The sequence below is a fragment of the Hyperolius riggenbachi genome, chromosome 1, assembly GCF_040937935.1.
Source record: "Hyperolius riggenbachi isolate aHypRig1 chromosome 1, aHypRig1.pri, whole genome shotgun sequence".
In the NCBI taxonomy this organism is placed as follows: Eukaryota; Metazoa; Chordata; class Amphibia; order Anura; family Hyperoliidae; genus Hyperolius; species Hyperolius riggenbachi.
Genome location: NC_090646.1, coordinates 103,311,012 through 103,328,080, shown reverse-complemented (window position 1 = coordinate 103,328,080; position 17,069 = coordinate 103,311,012). Strand labels below are relative to the sequence as shown.

General features: G+C 46.0%; 1 protein-coding gene across 4 annotated transcripts in view; it reads right to left on the bottom strand.

The window, feature by feature from the left end:
- LDB2 (LIM domain binding 2) overlaps positions 1 to 17,069 on the bottom strand; it is a 476,127-nt gene that overhangs the window by 292,486 nt on the left and 166,572 nt on the right. The gene's annotated exons all lie outside the window — the stretch shown is intronic.

Sequence of the window (17,069 nt, the reverse complement as noted above, 5' to 3'; positions counted from 1 at the left end):
TTACCCCGGACACCAGAAAATAAACGCAATAGGCCACATGTCAGCACAAAATAACCGCAATGCGGGCAACATGTCAGTATAAAATAAATACAATGCGGGCAAACATGTCAGTATAAAATAAATGCAATGCGGGCAACATGTCAGTACAAAATAAACGCAATGCGGGCAAACATTTCACCAGAAAATTAACGCAATGCGGGCAAACATTTCACCAGAAAATTAACGCAATGCGGGCAAACATTTCACCAGAAAAGAAACGCAATGCGGGCAAACATTTCATCAGAAAAGAAACGCAATGCAGGCAAACATCTCACCAGAAAAGAAACGCAATGCGGGCAAGCATTTCACGAGAAAAGAAACGCAATGCACGCAAACATTTCACCAGAAAAGAAATGCAATGCGGGCAAACATTTCACCAGAAAAGAAACGCAATGCGGGCAAACATTTCACCAGATAAGAAACGCAATGCGGGCAAAGTTCACCTGGAAAAAAAGCATTTACTCACCTGGCAGAAGTCTCCGGCCTCTGACGCACTACTCCTGGGACCACCTTCCCCCTGCATATCTCCCGCGCTGACAGGGCTACGGCAAGATGGCGCCCGAAGCCCTGTACTGGAGACACAAATAGTCTCCAGTACAGGGCTTCGGCAGCCATCTTGCCGTAGCCCTGCTCACCTGCCGGTGTCAGAACAGGCACCGGAAGAGGAGGCTGGAGTGGGGCCGCAGGCAATGAACTGGCACGGCGTCTATAGATGCCGCTGCCAGTTCATGAGGAGAGAGTGGCCAGAGTCCTGAGGCCGGGACGTCCCGCTGCTGAAAGCGGGACGTTTCCCAGGACCTCATGCAGCCTGGGCAGTGGACCCCGAATTCGGGACGCATCCCGGGCAATCCGGGACGTCTGGTCACTCTACTTCAGTCAGTCCCACTGGCAATATAGCTAGCCTAGCCAGCCCAGGTTGTAAGTATGGTGCAGTAGCAGACCGTGCAGTTGGTGAAGCCTGCTGCTGCTGCCACCCTCCTGTATGTCCCCGACCCGACCCCTTTTATTTTAGCAGGCAGGCAGCCAGTACAGACATCATCATCATCATCACATAGCAGTAAAAAAAAAATTAAAAAAGGGAATCCACAGCCGACCAACCGTGGCTCCTCAAGCCTGAGAGGACTGAGGCATCCAGCAAAGTGACTCACCGGGGATGGGGTCTGGTGGCGGCGGTGATGGCGGAGTGCAGGCGTCGTGCATCCAGCATGATCCATCCTGCACTGGCAGGCAGGGGACAGACAGCTGCGGCGGGCATGCTCCATCTCGCGCTGGCTGGCAAGGCCGGTCATCATCGTCGTCACGGTGGCGCTCAGTGACCGTGACTGACACAATCAGGGACAACAGGGCGGGCGGCGGCCGCCACCATCATCATCATTATCGCTTTTGGAGAGGCCGCAGAGCTCGGAGTCGACGGACTTTGAGGCCGGCAGCATCACGGTGGGGGGCACGTGGCAGCCGAACTGGCATGCGGTGCACTGCACAGCCTAGTTGGGGGCGGGCAGGGGGTGGGTCCCAGGCAGAACACAGTCCGGCCGGCCGAGTCAATGACTCACGGTGTGTGCAGGCACGGAGGCATCACAGCTAGGACTTCACTGCAGAGTCTGCACTGCAGCCTGCAGGCAAATTGAGGAAGCAGCCAATCACTTCCTCGTTATGCCTGGTGCCCAGTGGCGTACCTAGGGCATTTGACACCCGGTGCATGCCACGGTGGGTAATGTCAGGTATGGGTGCCCCCAGTATAGGTATCCAGGGATTATTACCACCAGTTTAGGTAGTGTAGTATAGCCACAGTATAGGCAGAGTTTCCCTACAAAATACACGATGCAGCAGCAGTGTTTTGCCAAAATATATATATAATGTGGCAGCAATTAGGTAGCCAGATAATCCCCCCCCTTTAGCACAGGTAGCCAGATGAACCCCCCATTTATAGTATAGGTAGCTATATAACCCCCCATTTAGGATAGGTAACCAACATGATACCCAATTACAGTATATATAGCCAGATCTCCCTTTAGTATATAGCCAGAGTCCCCCTTTAGTATATAGCCAGTGTATATATTCAGATCGCCCCTGTATATAGCCAGATCCCCCTGTACACAGCCATTGTATATAGTCAGATATAGTCAGAATTCCCTTGTATATAGTTAGATCCCCCTGTATATGTCCAATGTATTTCTGGCTGAGTGACCACCTTGTGAACACACGTATACAGACACACGAGAGCGAGAGAGAGAGGACAGGAGGCAGAAACAGAAAGGAGGAAGAGAGAGCGGAGAGAGAGAGAGCAGAGAGAGACAGGAGGCAGAAGACAGGAGGGAGACTGAGCAGAGAGAGCAGAGAGAGAGACCGAAGAGAGAGGGGTGAGAGGGGAGAGAGAGAGAGAGAGAGAGAGAGAGAGAGACAGACACACACAGGAGGGGGAGACTGAGCAAAGAGAGAGAGAGAAAGATATATATATATTGGTACATAGCAAGGAAATGAGCAGCGCTACTTAAAAACAGACTAGTGCCTACCTGCAAAAGAGTGCAAACCCCACTTGTGGGGTGGAATACACACCGAGCATACATATGACCTGTCTACCACTAGAGGAGGATGTTGGTTTCCATTAACAGCTTGCATGCAACCTATTAAGTACTCGTCCCTCCCACTGCGAAGAAGTCAATCCTCCATGGGAGGGGCCTAACACTAACTAAATCCTAACCTATGTATATGCATAGCCTGGGTGCGGCTAATTATATATATATATATATATATATATATATATATATATATATATATAGAGAGAGAGAGAGAGAGAGAGAGAGAGAGAGAAAGAGACACAGGAGGGAGAGACTGAGCAGAGAGAGAGAGAGAGAGAGAGAGAGAAGATAAACAGAGAGTGAGAGAGAGAGAGAGAGAGAGAGAGAGAGAGAGAGAGACAGGTGGGAGAGAGAGACGGGTGGGAGAGACAGAGCAGAAAGAGAGAGAGATAGCAGAGAAAGAGAGAGAGATGGGTGAGAGAGAGAGAGAGAGAGCAGAGAAAGAGAGCAGAGAAAGAGAGAGAGAGAGAAAAGTGGGAGAGACAGAGCAGAAAGAGAGAGAGACAGGTCAGAGAGAGAGCAGAAAGAGAGAGAGAGACAGGTCAGAGAGAGAGCAGAAAGAGAGAGAGACAGGTGAGAGAGACAGGTGAGAGAGGCAGGTGAGAGAGACCGCTGGGAGGGACAGAGCAGAGAGAGAGAGAGAGAGACAGAAGGAAGGGACAGAGCAGAGGGAGAGAGACATGGGCGAGGGACCGAGCAGAGAGAGAGAGAGAGACAGGGGCGAGGAACAGAGCAGAGAGAGGAGGGAGGGACAGAGCAGAGAGAGAGAGAAGGGAGGGACAGAGCAGAGAGAGAGAGAGACAGAAGGGAGGGACAGAGCAGAGAGAGAGACCGCTGGTAGGGACAGAGCAGAGAGAGAGAGACAGACAGAAAGGAGGGACAGAGCAGAGGGAGAGAGACAGGGGCGAGGGACAGAGCAGAGAGAGAGAGAGAGAGAGAGAGACAGGGGCGAGGGACAGAGCAGAGAGAGGAGGGAGGGACAGAGCAGAGAGAGAGAGAAGGGAGGGACAGAGCAGAGAGAGAGAGAGAGAGAGAGAGAGAGAGACAGAAGGGAGGGACAGAGCAGAGATAGAGAGACAGAAGGGAGGGACAGAGCAGAGATAGAGAGACAGAAGGGAGGGACAGAAGGGAGGGACAGAGCAGAGAGAGAGAGACAGAAGGGAGGGACAGAGCAGAGAGAGAGAGAGAGAAGGGAGGGACAGAGCAGAGAGAGAGAGAGAGAGAGCGAGCAGAGAGAGAGAGAGACAGAGCAGAGAGAGACAGAAGGGAGGGACAGAGCAGAGAGAGAGAGAGAGACAAAAGGGAGGGACAGAGCAGAGAGAGAGACAGAAGAGAGGGACAGAGCAGAGAGAGAGAAGAGAGAGAGAGAGAGACAGAAGGGAGGGACAGAGCAGAGAGAGAGAGAGAGAGCAGAGAGAGAGAGACAGAGCAGAGAGAGAGAGAGAGAGAGACACTGGAGGGGTAGACAGGAGAGAGAGAGAGAGAGAGAGAGAGAGAGAAGGAAGAGACAGGTGGGAGAGACAGGGGAGAGAGAGAGACAGGAGGGGGGACAGGAGAGAAGGAAGAGAGACAGGTGGGAGAGAGAGCAGAGACAGTCAGAGAGAAGGAAGGAGAGAGAGACGGGCGAAGAGAGACACTGGCAGCTGGCAGGGATGGTGTACTGATCGCAGCGGAAGGTGCAAGTAAGATCCATACCTGGTGTTCACGGATGGTGTGCCTGGGTGGCCCAGCTGGTCGGGACTCGGGAGATGAGCAGAGCAGCCGAGAGGAAGCAGTGGCTGACATGGTCGCAGGCAGCGGTGGGCCCGCCTCCCGTCTCTGGGATCCCCATGATACGAGCCTGCCTGGAAGGAAGAGCAGAGCACTGCCATCGGGCAGTTGGCAGCATCTGATTGCCCCAGGTGGCAGTGCAGCCGTGGCGGCAGTGCAGCGGTGGCGGCAGCAGCAGTGTCAGGGATACGATCCTCCCCAATGCGGCAGAGATCCAAGTCCCACGTGAAGCCCCGGGTGGGAAGAGAGAGAGAGAGAGAGAGAGAGAGAAGGAAGAGGAAGAGACAGGTGGGAGAGACTGGGGAGAGAAAGAGAGACAGGAGGGGGGACAGGAGAGAAGGAACTAAACATCCTACAAAGTTGAACTAGCCGCCGAGTTGACGGAGGCGGGGCAAACGGGGTCTGAGCTAGCTGCAGTCTAGCAATGAAGAGAAGGGAGGCGGAGTGGTGCCGCCCCTCCACTTCCTGCCGCCTGAGGAACCCGCCTCACCCCGCCTCATGGGCGGGCCGGCCCTGATGCCCGCGTATATGCCGGTAATCACGTGGGGCGGGTGTATGTGGACAGAGGACAGAGCCAGGAGCCAGGGGCAGACACCAACAGGTAAGTATACTGCACAGGGCACTGGGGGGAGCACATTTTGCACTAGGTAGTACAGCACCAGTGGTTACGTTGCGTTTGTCGTTCATCCTGATATTGTTCGTCGTTACCATTCTGCACCCGATTGAGCATGTTGGCCCTACATCTTGCTGGCTGCATGTCCGATCAATACATGTGACCAATTGGTCACATAGTTGATCGGGAATGGTTTTGGCGACACCGATTTTCATCTGTTCCGATTATAATGATCAAATTGGATGGTCAGTCGGCCACCAAGTGCCTGATGTACAGCCACCTTAAAAGGTATGCCCACACCATGCAATTTTCACTTCAGATCCTATTTCCATTTGAGAAAATGATTGGATAAAAAATATATATAGAGTTTACAGACTGTCAGCGACCGCAGTGCATTGGCGACATTATTTGCGTAAGTCGCAGTTTGAATTGCATTATTTGCTTATAAAGAAGTACGCAGTTTATGTTGTAGTTGTTAAAATTAACATTCAATTTTGACTAAATGTTAAATATAACAGCCCTTTTTCATATACACCACATGATGAGATAAACATGGGTTCCTTTCTCATTTTATTTTCTGCATAACAAGTGCTGTTATCTATGCAAATGACACAGTCAAACAGCTAATAAAATTCAGCCCTGGTTCTCCTGAAAAGTAAACAGCTACAGAAACAAAACTCTTTTATCTGGCAAAGAATCCCTGATAAGTAGAGTGTTCTCTCAGACTCAAAGCTAATTATTTATTTGCTTTAGGTTCTGCACGAACCAGGTACTGTGGACCTTTCACAGTAAAAATGTAACCCCTTACAACGAGAATAATAATATAAGGCACAAGGACAGTTCTATATACTCATGCTACTACACATACAATTAAATTATCTCTTGAGTTTATTTGAAGTGTAGCCTTGAAACATGAAGCAAGAACCCGGAAGGAGTCCTCTTTCTCAAGGCAGAAAGAATGTACATTCTCTTATACAGAATAATAATGCAGTGGCATGGATATATGCTCTGTTGTCAAGTGGAGTGTGATTTCTATGATAAGTCTGTTGGCCATATACATTAAAAGGCATGTAGGGGCAGTTCAAAGCCCTCAAAGATCTCCAGGGCACGCCATTGACTCAGTTACAGGCTTTATTATGATCACCCTATCTGATATTTATTTACTATTTATTTATTTATTGTATTTATAAAGCACCAATATATTACGCACCGCTGGACTTTAGTTAAGGTTACAGACAATATTTAGGGGTGACATACAGCAATAAGACAAAACAGGAATACATGCAAACTAGGTCACAGTACAAGGAAATCCTTAGTCACTGGATGGGAGCATGGAGATTAGGCAAGTTGAGTTCACTTAGATCCACAGGATAGGTGTACGTTGATAGAAGTGCTTGATTAGGTAGGAGACACAAGGAGGAGGACCCTGCTGAAGGCTTACAATCTAGAGGGAGGGTTAGGGACACCAGAGTTCATTGTTCAGCTGCGGGTTTAGAGCAGCAGTGGTGGTGGAGGGGGGGTAGGCCAGGGTGAAAAGGTGCATTTTGAATTTTGAGGCCTAAAGGCAGGTAATCTAGTCAGTCAGGAATACATCTCTGATTGGAACAAAGATGAGAGAGGAAGTGATTTAATGTATCTAATTTCACTGTGGGTTGGCATATGTGGATCAGACAACTTGGCACTTGACAAAGGACCATCTGCCCGAAACCTCTGTCTCTTTTATTGACTGTGGCGATAGTTTGTAAGCATACATTTTTTTGTACCCTTATATTTCATTTACCCTTTCAACTAAATACATGTGTATATACTTACTTATTTTTACAGCAATAGGAATGAAACCACTGCTGACCTGAGCCTATTGAAAATGCTTCTTTTCTGGCTGTTATACTGATCATTTGGCTACAATGCTGAACTGATATGACACATTGGCCCATATGCAATTCCACTTTTCTCCTATGTTTTCTCCTAGGAGATAATTTTTCATCTTCTATTTAAAATAATTTTCCCGCACTTTCCAACTGAAAAAGTACTAAGAAGTAAGTGCAAAAGTACTATCAAAATTATGTTGAGTACAGTGGCGGACAAAGCCAGCGATGGGCGCCTGTGCAGAATAAATGAAGCTGGCCCCATGTGAGTGGGCGTGGTCATAACAGATCACGGTTGAGTTCAAACAATGCCGATAAGATAAAAGTACATGAACCTAGGTATTAATGTAGCACACATTTTAAACTTGTATATGACTGGGGTACAAGTTATTAACACTGTTTCTCTTGAGTTTCAGAGAGAAATGCATGTAGAAAAGCCTAGAGGATAATCAGGTCCTAACTGGTCCCATGGCATGGGCCCTAGAGGACATGGGGCCCCGTGCGGCTGCACGGGCCTATGTCCGCCACTGGTTGAGTATTTTCTTGCTTACTGGTGATGGCTTAAAAAGGAATTTAATTAATAAATTTAAAAATGTCACTTAGGAGAAAACTTAGGTGAAAAAGTGAATTGCATATGCCCCATTGGCCCATATGTGATTCGCTTTTTCTTCTGAGTTTTCTTCTAGGAGATAATCTTTAATCTTTTATTCAAAATAACTTTTCAGCACTTTGCAATTGAAAACGCACCAAAAAGTAGTTGAAAAAGTACTGTCAATTTTTTCTGGATATTTTCTTGCTTACTGATACCTTGAAATGCATTTTATTTAAAATGTGAAAATATAACTTAGGAGAAATCTTAGGAGAAAAAATGAATTGGATCAGGCCAATGGGGTTGATTCTCAAAGCTTACTTATTTTTCACCTTAACTGTAAGTAGACGTTATACACGAGCTAATGTTAGGTATTCTATGGGCGCGGTGATTTTGGGGCGCATGCCGCCCTATGGCTTCGTTACATTGACGACGTGCTCCTGGTCTGGAGAGGTCCCAGGACGTCACTTATCTCTTTCCTTGACCAGATCAATCTAAATGAGAGAAATATCAGGTTGACCTTTGATATCGACGAAAACAAAATCACTTTTCTGGATCTAACAATTGAAAAATATGACAACACCCTTATTACTAAAACGTATCGAAAGCCAACGGCAGGGAACACCCTGCTGCATGCAGGTAGTTTCCACCCGCAATCGTTGATTAGAGGGATACCAGTGGGCCAGATGCTGAGGGCGCGCCGCAATTGCAGGCGTGACTCGGACTTTAGAAGGGAATTAGAGGCAACAGAAAAAAGATTCCTTGAAAGGAACTATGACACCAAGACGATCAAGACAGCCATTGACAGAGCGGAAAGGACTGAACGGACGGACCTCTTGACCAGAAAGCAGCGTGACAGTGAAAAACAGGGACCTGTTAGAATAGTGACACGCTATGGATCACATTGGTCACAATTAAGACGGGTACTAGCCAAAAATTGGCACATTTTACAGTTGGACCCGACACTAAGAGAAGTGATCGGTGATCGCCCCTTATTGACGGCGAGAAGAGCCCCAAACATCAAAGATATGCTTGTCAAGTCAGAATATAACTCAACTAAGATAAAAACAAAGACCACATGGTTGGGTCCCCACATCCATCCTAAGGGCATGTACACGTGTGGCAAATGCAATGTATGTAGACTTGTTGATCGTGCCACAACGTTTAGAAATGCATACAAGAGTCGGGAGTATGAGATCCAAAGATTTATAAACTGTGACACGAAACTGGTCATCTATGTATTAGAGTGCCCATGTGGTTTGCTATATGTGGGAAAAACGGTCAATGAATTAAAGAAACGCATTCAAAAACACATGTCAATAATCAGAAGTAAGGACAACTATGATAAATCGCCAGTAGGCCTACATTTTCATCTATTCCATAATGCCAATCCAGAGTTATTAAAATTTAAAGGTATCTATAAAATGGAGCCCCCCACTAGAGGGGGTGACCTTGACAAGAAATTGAGGCAAATTGAGACACGCTGGATTTACCAACTGGGCACACTGACACCTAATGGTCTCAACACAGAGTTCAGTTTTGCCCCCTTTTTGTAGGGACACTGGGCTTATTTGGGACCATAAAAGTATATGAGGGTGCCCATGAGGCATTTAGTTCCATAGCCTTTATGTATATTTTGTTTGCCTTGGATTAGTTAGGTCAGCCATGTCCTAAAGAATGGATGGATGTGGTGGCATAGCATTAAAATAAAAGACAGGGTTCTAGCCCTGCTCTCTGCCACAATGAAAGAAAGTAATATGAATGATGATTGGCCACAGGCTGTTATTGGTGAGAGAATGACATGTGTGAGAAAGTGATGAAGTAACCTATACCAGTAGGAGGCTGAGTACAGGCTAAAGCCAAGACGGCAGAATGAGAAAGTATAAGAATTCTTCATCATTTCTCTTGAATAAGCTGGCCTTGACATAACATCTATAGAATGTAGTTGTTGCAATTACTACAAGAGGGCGACGCTTTGATGTGTCCAAATGCCAGCATTGATGTGCAAATATGAATTCCAACGTGAACTGCACTAAATTAAATATCCACAGGATGGCGACATATTGTTGCATCCAAATGGCAGCAGTCTATGCGAATTAATTGAAATTTTAAAAGGTGAACTGTGCTAATAAAAATATCCACTAGATGGCAGCAAAGAGATACGTCAGTTTGATTGTACGTCTACGTGACGTTACTTAATGGCAGCCCCGAACGGAAGCCTCCAGATCACATGATTAAGGCCGGAAGCGGCCGATAAGCGTGGTGAGGGAGCCCTCACTGACTACACGCAGCTTAACATCTTTCCCTGGTTGGAGCCTACAGACGGAGCCTGGCGCCGGCTGACCGGACGGGAGGCCTTACTGAAGCAGGGTTCTGATGTTGGATACATCTTAGGCGGGCCACGCACGTGTGCACACGTTCTACCAGCTATATGCTTGACACTGAAAGGACCCAGCCTGATCTATTAAGCAAGTGGATTCCTGTGGATTCCTGTGAATGGTTTTCGATATCTCTGAAGGAACGTGATGTCCTCTCAACTACTGGACGGGAGATGATGTGATTCACACTGCGAGTGGTGAGAGCCTCAGTGAGGCAGATCTTTGGTGATTCACTGCATGAGTCTATGCTTTAGCCCTGTGATGTCCAGCTTGATGCTTAGCCCGCAGTGACTTGCATGCGCTTTATGTGACTCCCCCATCGTTGTAGTGGGACGTTATCCCTGTTAAGGAGGACTCTGCACCTTTGGAGTATACCCTTACTAACAAACCAGCCCCTTGCTTTCAAACTGATGTATGGTGGGGATCCCAAGTATGTCTGGTGTGATAGATGTGTTGTTTGGTGTGTGCCCAGCCGGCTGCGCTTTTATAACATCCTCAGTGAGTGGAGTATGTTTTTAAAGTGACACTTAGTGTACATACAGTGTTGATTACAATTTTTGAATAAAGTCTTTTTCTATGAATGAGAAGCAGGGCCTGATCCTTTTTGTTGTTTTTGGATTTCTCCCCTTTTCAGTCCCATGCTCCCACATTTTGTTTTTGTGGTTTTCATTATTTTAATACCAGTGAGTTCCAGGCTATACTTTTGTATCTATGCAGTTTCCATTGTTGCCTGTGAACCCGGGTGTCTATAAGGGAGTATAATTACCCCATTTGTACAATAACACTGTATGTCACTGTTTAGTGTCAGAGTTTGCTTTTAAATCAGATTCGGAGCTGTTATTGAGATGGCGTATGCATTAACTGATGCTCTGGTGGAGGACATGGCTGACACCTTCAAGGAGTGTACTCTGGCCTCAACTGAGGGTGATCAGAATCGGGGTGAAACTAGAGCCTGGAGAAGGATTTTTAGGAACCATAGACGACTGACTCTGAAATTACTCCGGAAAAAATGGACTGTTGCCACGCTTGATTCATATATAGAGAAAAAGGTTATCCCATGGGGGATTAGGGAGAAAGTGCGCCCCTCTGGTCAATTAATAAATGAACGGTTTATAGCCAAATGGAAGGTGGGATGTATCCGGAGAGGAATTGAGATTATGGAAATGATGGCTGAGGAGGAGAGAATACAGATGGATGAGCTAGAGCAGGATATAGTTCAGAGCATGATCCTAATGGAGGAGTATAAAACCCACCCAGAATTTGAGAAATTCAATGCCCACTTGAAAAAAGAGGTAGAGAACAGTCAGAAAAAAATTAAAAATGTCAAAAAGAAAAAGTTCCTAAAAGATATTGAGGATTGGAACGATGGGGAATATTTTGAATGTAAACCAAACTTCCCACGAACTAGATATGGATCTGAAACACATAGATCTGAGGATGAACAGACAGTAGGAAGTGGGTCCCCCATGGGTTCAGAGAAATCTGTTAATTTTTTAGAAGAAAGCCAGGACGAGGAAATAGAGGAAGAAGAGGTAGAAAAAAGAATAAGAAAGAGGAAAAAGAACAGGCGACCGAGAAACCCTCAGGGAGGACCCCCTCAGAACAGGAGGAATCAGGACGAGCACAAATCAATCCTAAAAAGGAGAGAGATTCTGCCGAGACAGGCAAAAAATCAGACCAGAAGGAGGGAGTAATAGTTGGGTCAGAGGTGGCAACATCCATACGGAGTGACAATAACATTATTAACCTCTCACAATTCCAGTTGAGGCCGGAACATCACACTTTACTAGATAGAGGTCTGTCGTTCTGCCCGTTCACCCATGGGGACCAATTTGAAGTGTATAAAGATGTCCAACTGTTTTTGAGAAAGGTAAATTTAAAATGTATGTATCATGCTCAAAAAAAAGTCAATAGTGGAGTAGGCCATGATGCTATTGATCATGGAGGTAGAGAGACTGACCTGGACCTCAATGATAGGAAAACCCTAATTGAACTTGGAGCACTACAGGATGAGGGACCAATGAATATTAGTATAGGTGATGAGAACATAGAATACACCGGTTTAAGAAAGAAATCTTCTTTTTTTCCACCGATCAATATGAATAGACACCTCAGAGTCTTCAATGAAGCCATAGAACGGGATCTAGCAAGATTAAATTGGAGGCCACCCATGCGGGACAACATCCCCAAAATGGAGCGTGAGGCACTATTAGAACTGCGCTCAGCTGAAGGCTTTGTGCTAAAGCCTAGCGATAAGGGGGGGAATGTTGTCCTATGGGATGAAGAAAAATATGTACATGAAGCAATGCGGCAACTTCAGGATGAGCGAATATATTTGAAACTTACAAGTAATCCGTTCCCTGAGATAGTTGCGAAATTAAATGAGATGCTAGATGAGGGAGTCTTGACAGGTGCCATCAATGCTGATGAATATGCATACATGAAGGTGGAACACTACACAGTCCCTGTCCTGTACCTTACACCCAAAATTCATAAAAACAAAACAGAGCCACCGGGGCGGCCCATTGTGTCAGCAGTAGGGGGGCCACTGGAACACTGTTCAATATTCCTTGACAAATGTCTGAAGGGACTGGTGACTGAACTTCCATCGTATGCCAAAGACACAGGCGACGTGATTAAACTAATTGACGGGTTTGAGGTACAGGACTCTGATTTATTGGTTGGGATTGATGTGGAGGGACTCTATACCTCCATACCACATGAGGTTGGGATTGCGGCTGCACAATTCTTCATGCGAGAGGTGGGAGGGGCCCCCATACTAAGGACGCAATTCATCACGGAATTGTTGGAGTTTGTCCTCAGCTATAACTGTTTTCGCTTTGCTAGGGATTACTATCGCCAGATCAGGGGCACGTCGATGGGGGCGGCCTGCGCCCCGGCCTATGCCTGCCTGCACCTGGGATTCTGGGAACGCAGTGAGATCTATGGGCGCGGTGATTTTGGGGCGCATGCCGCCCTATGGCTTCGTTACATTGACGACGTGCTCCTGGTCTGGAGAGGTCCCAGGACGTCACTTATCTCTTTCCTTGACCAGATCAATCTAAATGAGAGAAATATCAGGTTGACCTTTGATATCGACGAAAACAAAATCACTTTTCTGGATCTAACAATTGAAAAATATGACAACACCCTTATTACTAAAACGTATCGAAAGCCAACGGCAGGGAACACCCTGCTGCATGCAGGTAGTTTCCACCCGCAATCGTTGATTAGAGGGATACCAGTGGGCCAGATGCTGAGGGCGCGCCGCAATTGCAGGCGTGACTCGGACTTTAGAAGGGAATTAGAGGCAACAGAAAAAAGATTCCTTGAAAGGAACTATGACACCAAGACGATCAAGACAGCCATTGACAGAGCGGAAAGGACTGAACGGACGGACCTCTTGACCAGAAAGCAGCGTGACAGTGAAAAACAGGGACCTGTTAGAATAGTGACACGCTATGGATCACATTGGTCACAATTAAGACGGGTACTAGCCAAAAATTGGCACATTTTACAGTTGGACCCGACACTAAGAGAAGTGATCGGTGATCGCCCCTTATTGACGGCGAGAAGAGCCCCAAACATCAAAGATATGCTTGTCAAGTCAGAATATAACTCAACTAAGATAAAAACAAAGACCACATGGTTGGGTCCCCACATCCATCCTAAGGGCATGTACACGTGTGGCAAATGCAATGTATGTAGACTTGTTGATCGTGCCACAACGTTTAGAAATGCATACAAGAGTCGGGAGTATGAGATCCAAAGATTTATAAACTGTGACACGAAACTGGTCATCTATGTATTAGAGTGCCCATGTGGTTTGCTATATGTGGGAAAAACGGTCAATGAATTAAAGAAACGCATTCAAAAACACATGTCAATAATCAGAAGTAAGGACAACTATGATAAATCGCCAGTAGGCCTACATTTTCATCTATTCCATAATGCCAATCCAGAGTTATTAAAATTTAAAGGTATCTATAAAATGGAGCCCCCCACTAGAGGGGGTGACCTTGACAAGAAATTGAGGCAAATTGAGACACGCTGGATTTACCAACTGGGCACACTGACACCTAATGGTCTCAACACAGAGTTCAGTTTTGCCCCCTTTTTGTAGGGACACTGGGCTTATTTGGGACCATAAAAGTATATGAGGGTGCCCATGAGGCATTTAGTTCCATAGCCTTTATGTATATTTTGTTTGCCTTGGATTAGTTAGGTCAGCCATGTCCTAAAGAATGGATGGATGTGGTGGCATAGCATTAAAATAAAAGACAGGGTTCTAGCCCTGCTCTCTGCCACAATGAAAGAAAGTAATATGAATGATGATTGGCCACAGGCTGTTATTGGTGAGAGAATGACATGTGTGAGAAAGTGATGAAGTAACCTATACCAGTAGGAGGCTGAGTACAGGCTAAAGCCAAGACGGCAGAATGAGAAAGTATAAGAATTCTTCATCATTTCTCTTGAATAAGCTGGCCTTGACATAACATCTATAGAATGTAGTTGTTGCAATTACTACAAGAGGGCGACGCTTTGATGTGTCCAAATGCCAGCATTGATGTGCAAATATGAATTCCAATGTGAACTGCACTAAATTAAATATCCACAGGATGGCGACATATTGTTGCATCCAAATGGCAGCAGTCTATGCGAATTAATTGAAATTTTAAAAGGTGAACTGTGCTAATAAAAATATCCACTAGATGGCAGCAAAGAGATACGTCAGTTTGATTGTACGTCTACGTGACGTTACTTAATGGCAGCCCCGAACGGAAGCCTCCAGATCACATGATTAAGGCCGGAAGCGGCCGATAAGCGTGGTGAGGGAGCCCTCACTGACTACACGCAGCTTAACATCTTTCCCTGGTTGGAGCCTACAGACGGAGCCTGGCGCCGGCTGACCGGACGGGAGGCCTTACTGAAGCAGGGTTCTGATGTTGGATACATCTTAGGCGGGCCACGCACGTGTGCACACGTTCTACCAGCTATATGCTTGACACTGAAAGGACCCAGCCTGATCTATTAAGCAAGTGGATTCCTGTGGATTCCTGTGAATGGTTTTCGATATCTCTGAAGGAACGTGATGTCCTCTCAACTACTGGACGGGAGATGATGTGATTCACACTGCGAGTGGTGAGAGCCTCAGTGAGGCAGATCTTTGGTGATTCACTGCATGAGTCTATGCTTTAGCCCTGTGATGTCCAGCTTGATGCTTAGCCCGCAGTGACTTGCATGCGCTTTATGTGACTCCCCCATCGTTGTAGTGGGACGTTATCCCTGTTAAGGAGGACTCTGCACCTTTGGAGTATACCCTTACTAACAAACCAGCCCCTTGCTTTCAAACTGATGTATGGTGGGGATCCCAAGTATGTCTGGTGTGATAGATGTGTTGTTTGGTGTGTGCCCAGCCGGCTGCGCTTTTATAACATCCTCAGTGAGTGGAGTATGTTTTTAAAGTGACACTTAGTGTACATACAGTGTTGATTACAATTTTTGAATAAAGTCTTTTTCTATGAATGAGAAGCAGGGCCTGATCCTTTTTGTTGTTTTTGGATTTCTCCCCTTTTCAGTCCCATGCTCCCACATTTTGTTTTTGTGGTTTTCATTATTTTAATACCAGTGAGTTCCAGGCTATACTTTTGTATCTATGCAGTTTCCATTGTTGCCTGTGAACCCGGGTGTCTATAAGGGAGTATAATTACCCCATTTGTACAATAACACTGTATGTCACTGTTTAGTGTCAGAGTTTGCTTTTAAATCAGATTCGGAGCTGTTATTGAGATGGCGTATGCATTAACTGATGCTCTGGTGGAGGACATGGCTGACACCTTCAAGGAGTGTACTCTGGCCTCAACTGAGGGTGATCAGAATCGGGGTGAAACTAGAGCCTGGAGAAGGATTTTTAGGAACCATAGACGACTGACTCTGAAATTACTCCGGAAAAAATGGACTGTTGCCACGCTTGATTCATATATAGAGAAAAAGGTTATCCCATGGGGGATTAGGGAGAAAGTGCGCCCCTCTGGTCAATTAATAAATGAACGGTTTATAGCCAAATGGAAGGTGGGATGTATCCGGAGAGGAATTGAGATTATGGAAATGATGGCTGAGGAGGAGAGAATACAGATGGATGAGCTAGAGCAGGATATAGTTCAGAGCATGATCCTAATGGAGGAGTATAAAACCCACCCAGAATTTGAGAAATTCAATGCCCACTTGAAAAAAGAGGTAGAGAACAGTCAGAAAAAAATTAAAAATGTCAAAAAGAAAAAGTTCCTAAAAGATATTGAGGATTGGAACGATGGGGAATATTTTGAATGTAAACCAAACTTCCCACGAACTAGATATGGATCTGAAACACATAGATCTGAGGATGAACAGGCAGTAGGAAGTGGGTCCCCCATGGGTTCAGAGAAATCTGTTAATTTTTTAGAAGAAAGCCAGGACGAGGAAATAGAGGAAGAAGAGGTAGAAAAAAGAATAAGAAAGAGGAAAAAGAACAGGCGACCGAGAAACCCTCAGGGAGGACCCCCTCAGAACAGGAGGAATCAGGACGAGCACAAATCAATCCTAAAAAGGAGAGAGATTCTGCCGAGACAGGCAAAAAATCAGACCAGAAGGAGGGAGTAATAGTTGGGTCAGAGGTGGCAACATCCATACGGAGTGACAATAACATTATTAACCTCTCACAATTCCAGTTGAGGCCGGAACATCACACTTTACTAGATAGAGGTCTGTCGTTCTGCCCGTTCACCCATGGGGACCAATTTGAAGTGTATAAAGATGTCCAACTGTTTTTGAGAAAGGTAAATTTAAAATGTATGTATCATGGTCAAAAAAAAGTCAATAGTGGAGTAGGCCATGATGCTATTGATCATGGAGGTAGAGAGACTGACCTGGACCTCAATGATAGGAAAACCCTAATTGAACTTGGAGCACTACAGGATGAGGGACCAATGAATATTAGTATAGGTGATGAGAACATAGAATACACCGGTTTAAGAAAGAAATCTTCTTTTTTTCCACCGATCAATATGAATAGACACCTCAGAGTCTTCAATGAAGCCATAGAACGGGATCTAGCAAGATTAAATTGGAGGCCACCCATGCGGGACAACATCCCCAAAATGGAGCGTGAGGCACTATTAGAACTGCGCTCAGCTGAAGGCTTTGTGCTAAAGCCTAGCGATAAGGGGGGGAATGTTGTCCTATGGGATGAAGAAAAAT